Here is an 8497-nt window from a genome sequence, read left to right as displayed (position 1 = left end):
GGAAAACTGGACAGTCACATTAGAAAAAAAATGAAACTAGACCACTATTTCACACAATACACAAAAATAAACTCAAATGAATCAAAGACTTGAATTTAAGACCTGAAGTCATAAAAATTCTAGAGAAAAACATAGACAGTATGTTCATTGACATCAGTCTTAGCAATATCTTCCTAGAAATAACTTCTCAGACAAGGGAAACAAAGCAAAAAATAAACAAATGGGACTATATCAAACTAAAAAGCTTCTGCACAGTTAAGGAGTTTTATGGTTTCCAGTCTTACATTTAGGTCTTTAATCCATTTTGAGTTTATTTTTGTATATTGTGTGAGAAAATGTCCTAATTTCATTCTTTTACATGCCTCCACTATAGGAGACCTGACCCTCATTCCAATAATTTACAGACTGAAAAGAAGCACAATAGGAACAGTTGCAAGGGGTTATGATTGGGAATGATGGAATGAAAGAAGAGATGCGAAATGGCACATTTAAAACTGAAAATTAATACCAATGTATATTTCAATCCCAATTACAACCTACAAACATATTGAAAACTCTCCATTAATTGAGGAAGTATTTAGGAGAGCATTACAGATTACCTAAAAGGACTAGTACTCAACAACAACAAAAAAGGAAATGTGGGGGTTATAATATTATTAATAAATTATCTCAGAATTCCTGCCTTTGGGATATTTAAACAGAGGCTAGAAAATAAGTCATGAGGTGATGCAAGGAGAGATCTTTTACAACTTTTTACCACATGGAACAGACACCTACTTCCTCCATATGCTCCCATGAGGGCCAGACACGAGCTTTATGTTTTTCTGCCTCCATTAGCCTGGGTTCCTTCTCAAAAGCAGAGTCTGAGCTAAGGGCTTTCGTGCAGGTAGTTTATTTTGTAATTAATCCCTGGGAATAGGAGTGGGAATATCGGAAGAGTGAAATAGGGAATGAGGGAAAATCACTTCAAAGGTACATTATCTAACTGATCACCACTGCAGATAACTGAATCTCAATACCACTGGGACATGGAGGAATCTGTCGAATGAGTTGTTTGTGTAGAATACATTGAAAATTTTCCACCCAAAGATGTATTTACCCACTAGTTCTATCCACCATTGCTCAAGGGCAGGTGCTCTCAGGTTGCTCCTGTAAAAGGTGGACAGAGAAGATGAGAGGCGGGGCGTAAGATGTTGGATGTACTGTCCCCACTTGTGACTATATACTGTCTTCTACTTCCAAACGTACAGACAGTTGGATTGAGAAAGAAGGTGAGATACATGCATTGCTCCTGAGAAAGGCAAATGTAAGCCACTATCAGGGCAGAGCAATACTTCTTAGTTGTCCTTGATCACCCTGAGACTCCTATTAGTCACATACACTGCATATAGTTGACACACCATTAATGTATGTTCAACTGAGCTAAAACATCTTCAAGGACACCAGTGATGTGACCTAAAGGCAGGAAGGAATACATCACTGGAGGGGTCTCTACGTTCTGCCATCCAGCCAACATCAATGCGCTTGTATTACTTATATGTAGTATCTTATAATATATATCTCATAATCCCCAAAATATCTCAATACTTTGAATATGTCTTGGGTTAAATAAAAAGAAACTACATTACAATGATATTTGATGGGAAAACTTTAATATATTGAATAGTATCCCCAGAGTTGGACTCCACAAAGGCTGGGGGATCCTCCTATCACCTTGGGAGGAGAGGGTACCACCACCATCCCGTCCCGTTTCCTTCTAGGAGAAATATCACATCTTTCTGGACACACAGGGGAGACTAAAGAGCTTTGGTGCAATGCCTATGATGTGCTGTGTCACCTTGGGGTAGTTATGAATCTTCTCTGTGCCACAAAGTTTAGTTTAATCTTTAAATTAAAGCATTCGGAGAATTCCTGGCTGTCCAATGGTTGGGACTCTGCGCTCTCAAGGCCAAGGGCCCGGGTTCAATCCCTGCTTAGGGAACTAGGATCCCACAAGCTGCACAGTGCAGCCAAAAAAGAAAAAATAATAATAATAATAAATTAAAGCATTGCACTATATGATCTGAAAGGATCTTTCCATCTGAAAATTTTTATTTTATTTTAACTTTTCTTTAGGTATCAGTCTTCTAAGGAAAGATTTATTGTTGCTCTTCAATATCTCCTCAATTAATAAAATCTTTTCAAAATGCTAGTAGGCTGCCAATGAATTTGACAAATATGCACATATCATTGTCACTGATTTAATTTTACTCCCCACTGTGAGGTTCTATAAACTTTATAGTCTGTACTAAGTCCAGCCCTTGTTTCATACGTATAGCTTTTTTTCCACTGATTAGTCTGAAAGCTACTTGAATATAGAGCTTTGAAAGTCCCATCTACACTGGAAGGCCTTAATATTATTAAATTGAATAGGATTGAAAGTAACTTTCTGAAAACATATAGCAAATTGATGTTAAATAAAAAAGTAGGAATAATAAGTCTACTAAGTTTTTTCCTTTCACCATTCAATTCCACATTCTATTCAACAGATTTATCGAACACTATTAGATACTGGGTATCAAAAAGTGTTTAGTATACTGCCAGAGTTTTCACTATAAAAGGTGTAAAAGAAACATGACAAGTGTGGCATTAGAATTATAAGCCTCGAGACTTCCCTGGTGGTCCAGTGGGTAAGACTCCACACTCCCAATACAGGGGGCCTGGATTCGATCCCTGGTCGGAGAACTAGATCCTGCATCATGCATGCCACAACTAAGAAGTCCACATGCCACAACTAAAAAAAAAAAAAAAAAAAAAATCCCGCATGCTGCAACGAAGATCCTGCATGCTACAGCTAAGACCCTGCGCAGCCTAAATAAATAAATAAATAATTTTAAAAAAGGAATTATAAGCCTCAATATTTTGAATGTTTTGGGTTAAAAGAAGACTATATGTTGCAATGATATTTGATGGGAAAACTAAAAAGGAAATAATTATTTTGACCATAATTACTTTGAGAATTCAAGCAGAATGCAGGTCATAGCTCTTCTCAGAAAGATAAAAGAGAGAAGGTTGAAGACTCTATTCTGGCGATCTATGAACTGTTGGAGATCAGTCAGAGACTTGCGTTAAGTTTGGAACTATATATGTTTTCTTTTTTCTTCTAATTACAATTCTTTTCTATGTTACTCTCATTCAAGAAGGAGAAATGAGTGTGACTTTTTTTATTGTTGTTGTTATTCTTATTGTTTTGTTTCTTTTTCTTTTTTGTTTTCATCTCCCAGGCAAGCAGTCAAATAATGTTTAACTGTGAGTCTCAGCCCCATGTGATATTGTTCCATGATAACCACAAAGTTTGGAAAAAATATTTGTCATAGGAAATAGTATTTGTTCATTGGGTTTTAGAGTACTTTTTAAATGAGAAATTGAATTTTCTCACTTAAGCTGTAAATCAATTTGTCAGCTTTGTTGTGACTAATCCACACTCTGTAAACAAACTCACCAACTTTGTGCTAATTAATTTCCCCCAATCTTTATCTCATAAGAAATGTTTTTCTGTCCAATTTTATCTGTGCCGAGTTGCTCAAGGTTACCTGGAGCTGATTCTGATTCAAACAAAATATAAAGCTTTTTCTTCTATAAAAGAGTGGTCCCTAATTTTGTGGTTGGGGGCCATATGTGAAATTATTTTTATAAAGCAAGTAAAGGTACCTAATTTGGGTGATTTTATTAATTACAATATTTTTACCTTGAAGTCTCCAAGGTACTTTCAAATTTCTTATCTCAATTGACTTTCATAATCATATTGTGAGCTAAGTACATCCCAGTTTTATAGAGACGAAAGAGGTTAGTAACTTGCTAATGTTTGTTCAACTTGCAAGTTAGGGGCTACCAACCAGGTTTTCCTTGATCAGAACCTCATTCTGAAACTGCCTCCAGAATCCAAAGAGACTCAGTGTTGAACACTGACAATACAGTCAGTGCTGCCCACCCTAGCACTTTAACTCCCCTTAGTTCTTTCATTTCCTTCCAGTTTTACTGAGATATAATTGACATGCAGCACTGTATAAGTTTAAGGTGTACAGCATAATGGTTTGACTTATGTATATCATAAAATGATTGCCACATAGGTTTAGTGACCATCCATCATCTCATATACATACAAAATAAAAGAAAAAGAAAAATGTATATTTTTTTCCTTGTGATCAGAACTCTTGGAGAAATCCCTCTAATTCTTTGTGTCAGTCTCTAACCTTGTGTCTCCCTTTTCACCTACTTTACCTCATCCCTTCCCAGGAGGCCAAATGGAAGGAAATTATATTAAAAAATCATCATTCCCCCATTTTCTGACCCACACTTACTTGGTGAATATTTATTCACCTATTGTATCAGACCAATTTGCTGATACAGTTGTTAACAAGACAGACAAAATTTTTAGCAGAACTCTGCAAAAGTAGTGTTTGATTCTTTATTTTTCTACCGTTTCAATGACTTCATTTTATTTTTGTCTTCTATTGAAACCTCTCAAATCCTTTCTGAGGTAGAGTTGAAATAAAGATGTAATTTGAGATCATTATCATATAGTGATTTATTTCTCTTGCAAATTTATACTAATCATAGTAAATATTTTTCTCATTTTTGGTTTTGGTTTTGTTTGGGGTTGAGGAGGAGTTTTTCTTTTGCTACTTTCTCCCTTCCTAACCATGCCCTGACTTAAGTTCCCTCATTCATTGGGTTGGCTCTTTGGAAGATAAATCCAGAAACCTGCCTCTCACTGAAATCAAAAGGAGTTTCCCTTCCAGCTTCAGTGCAGCCCATAGGCAGCGTATGACCAGACTGAGGAGGGCAGCTCATCGCTCTCACAGCTTGGACCCTCGATCCAGCGATGCCAGGACGGCAGCGTCATGGGATATTTACTCCAGTTACAAGATGCTGATCCTACTCTTCCTGCTCAGAGATAAATGCAAGAGTTCCTGCTTCCTGAGAACTTTTGATGCCTTCTACTTCCAAGGCTAGTTTGCCAGCCTCCAATTGATTCTTTGAGCCTCATTCCCATCACTACCATCAATATCTTTCCAATAAAGTCCTCTTTCCTTTAGTGTTATTTTCAAATATCTGAAACCAAAGAGCACTAAGTGACATGTTAGCTAAATGTAACAAGGCTTTACTGATACGTTCAGAAAGCTTCAAGCTTCACAAAGGGGGTCAGATCGCCCTTAGCACAGGACACTCACAATCTAGTCTGTTATAAGTGCTCAATAAATTTTTATAAAAGGGAAAGGAAAAATGGAGGGAGGGAAGGAAAGAGGGGAGGGGGGGATAAACACAAGCACTTGGGAATTAATTCCATGTAATCATTTCTGATCAAAAATGTCAAGTTAGGGGAAAAAAAAAGATCACTGGAAAACCACTTCATTTCTTCTTAGGTACATGTTATCCCTTGAAAGAACAGAGAAATTATAGTTTATATATTTTATGTGACAATTAAAGAAAATTAGAGTCTGAAGGAAATTCAGATAAATACATGGAAATACAAAATTAGACACCTAAAATTCAGAAAAGTTGGTAAATATTAATGAAGTGAAAGATTAGGCAAAGAAATCAGGGAGTGGAGTACGAGTTATAGAGTAGACCTGGGGGACTTCCCTCGTGGCACAGCGGTTAAGAATCCACCTGCCAATACAGGGGACATGGGTTTGAGCCCTGGTCCAGGAAGATCCCCCATGCCGCAGAGGAACTAAGCCCGTGTGCCACAACTACTGAGCCCGCACTCTAGAGCCCACGAGCCACAACTACTGAGCCCACATGCCACAACTACTGAAGCCCACGCCTAGAGCCCGTGCTCTGCAACGAGAAGACCGCGCACTGCAATGAAGAGTAGCCCCAGCTTGCTGCAACTAGAGAAAGCCTGCACACAGCAACGAAGACCCATTGCAGCCAAAAATAAATAAATAAATAATAAATAAATAAATAAATTTTTTTTTAAAAAAGAAAGTAGACCTGAATAAAAGAACTAAGTTATTTTTAATGTAGTTGAAGGACACTGGTTGGGATGGCAATCTACAGGATTCTGGCTTTTCTACTTATACCACTCTGATGGCAGTATAGTGCTTAAAAGAGATAAGGAAGATTAGAAAAATCACAGGTGATCTTTCTGCTTAAATAAAATTGTATCTGAAACCAGAAAAAAAAAGAATTTTTGTAATGGTCTCCTACTGTGGAAATCTCTATTTTAGTAGACATTTTACATGTTCTTTGATTATTTGACTGGTTAGATTTCCACTACTTAAAATGCTTTTCCCCTCAAGTCTTGTTATTTGCTGAGGTTTCCATTGCAGATGCCTTCTATCCCCTTGTTACCAATTCCCAATTAATAGAAAGATTCCATCTCTCTACAATGTAACCTCCAGGTTTTATTGATGCTGCTTTTAACTCACATCAGTTATGTAACCCAGGACCCCTGATTTGCTCATGTTTTCATTTTGTGGCGTAAAACTTAACATGTCCAGCAGATACATGAATAAGCAATTATCTGTTAAATCAGTATTTCCCAGATGCAAGTTACTTAATGTTTCTATTAACCCTAAGAATGGCAAAATTATGCAGCCTGAACAACCAGTGAGTACTCAGTGGGAATTCAGCTACTGTATATACACAATCATCATTTTAAAACAAAAGAGAAAAAAATTAAAATGTCTCTCTAAGCAAATAAACCTTTTGAACAAGCCTTCTTTTAACATTTCCCTATGTAATAAAATACAAATCAAAACAATTTTAGGTCACTTACAGAGGAAAAAATGATTTTAAAATCTGATGCTTCAAAAAAAGGATGAGAGATAAATCTAGCCAGCTTAATCAAAATGAAATGCTTTAGGAATTATGTATGATTAGTGTCCAAATAAAAACCTTAGCTTACTCTACATAGGAAGATAATATAAATATTGGATGGGAAAACTCTCATCGTCTCTGTCTCGTCTTTTCTCAAGAGCACATTGAAACCCTTCATCTTTCTCATCATTTCAAACACAAACCAAAATACACACAAAAATTTTGCTAATCATAAGGATAACAGCAAATTTTAAATCTTGATTCTAAAAGCCATTCTCAGGCTATAGTTATTAAAATGTGTCTGCCAGCACTTAGCACAGAACGGGGTACTAGGAGGCAACGGATAGGTACTCATTAGACAGCTTATCGCAGCCAAACTAGTGCAACAACAATGCTGCCGGAAGCAAGTCCTCTCACAGCATGTTCCTCCTTTGTACTCTCCTATTCCCCACTTGAATTCTCCATCCCTTTCTCTTGTCTCTGCCCCTAGGAGCCCTACTGTTCACATGAGCCTGTCCTGGGCCAGCCACCATTCCCAGCCTAGTGAGAGTCTTATCCTGTCCACGGTCAGGGCAAAGACAGCAGGTAAAGCAGGAGGCAGCAGATCAGGGGCAGGGCCCAGGTGACAGCAGTAACCAAAGATGGCTTGGCAGGAGCTAGAATTTAAACACTCTGAAAATGAGACTTCTGACCATATAGGCAGAAAATTTAGCACCTACCTATACCTTGTGCAAAGAGGGCTAAGCAGAGCCACCATCCTGAGGGCCTGATCCATTACCTGCTCGCTGGATGCTAGCTTCCCCCACCCTACCCCCCACACACCTTGTCCTCTCAGGTCTTTCCTCACCAATTTCACCTCTGAGGTCTTTCTTCATCATTTCCCACCTCTTTCCTTTATCTTCATCCTATCCCATCGTTCCTTCTTAGTTTTCAAGAACGATTATGTCTCTTCAAACTAAAAAAGGAAAAAAATCTTTTCCTAAATTTGTGTCTCCCTCTTTACTAATGGTTCTCAAACAGGGATGATTTTGCCACCCCCAGCCAAGAGGACACAACTAGGGGATAGGATGCCGCCGGCACCTCATGAGTAGAGGTCAGGGATTCTGCTAAACATTCTACAATGTACAGGACAGCCCCACAGCAAAGAACCATACGGCCCAAAATGTCAGTAGTGCTGGGGTTGAGAAACCCTGCTTTAGACATCACTCTCTAAACTTCACAGCTAAGCTTTCTGACATGTTGTGTATACTTAACAGTTTCTACCCTCACCCTTCCAACTCACTGCTAGACCCACAAGGATTTGCCGTCTGCCTTCTGTTTCACTCACACTGCTCTTGCAAAGGTCACACACAATTCTCATACAGAAAAATTCAATAGATACTTTAGTCTCTCCTTTCTTCTTTACTTTGCTTTTCAAAAGACACAACCTTTTTATAATTGTGTTCTCTGCTGGTTTCTGTGACCTCATCTCATCACTGGCATCATGCTTGCAGGATAAAATCTGAATACCTCTGCCTGGCTCTCGAGGCCCTTATCTTCATGTCCACCATTGAACCCCAAGGGTCCTCCACTCACATCTTGCTTCCAGCCAGGCAAACAAACCAGTTGCTGATTCCCAAAGAGGCCAGGCACTCTCTAACCGCTTCTTTCCTTCACAGGCCACTTACTCTGCCTAGATGTCCTTCCTACC

Source organism: Balaenoptera borealis (assembly GCF_965194805.1).
Source record: "Balaenoptera borealis genome assembly, chromosome: 21".
Lineage (NCBI taxonomy): Eukaryota > Metazoa > Chordata > Mammalia > Artiodactyla > Balaenopteridae > Balaenoptera > Balaenoptera borealis.
The sequence above is the reverse complement of the archived record's forward strand: the minus strand, read 5'-3'. Positions refer to the sequence as shown.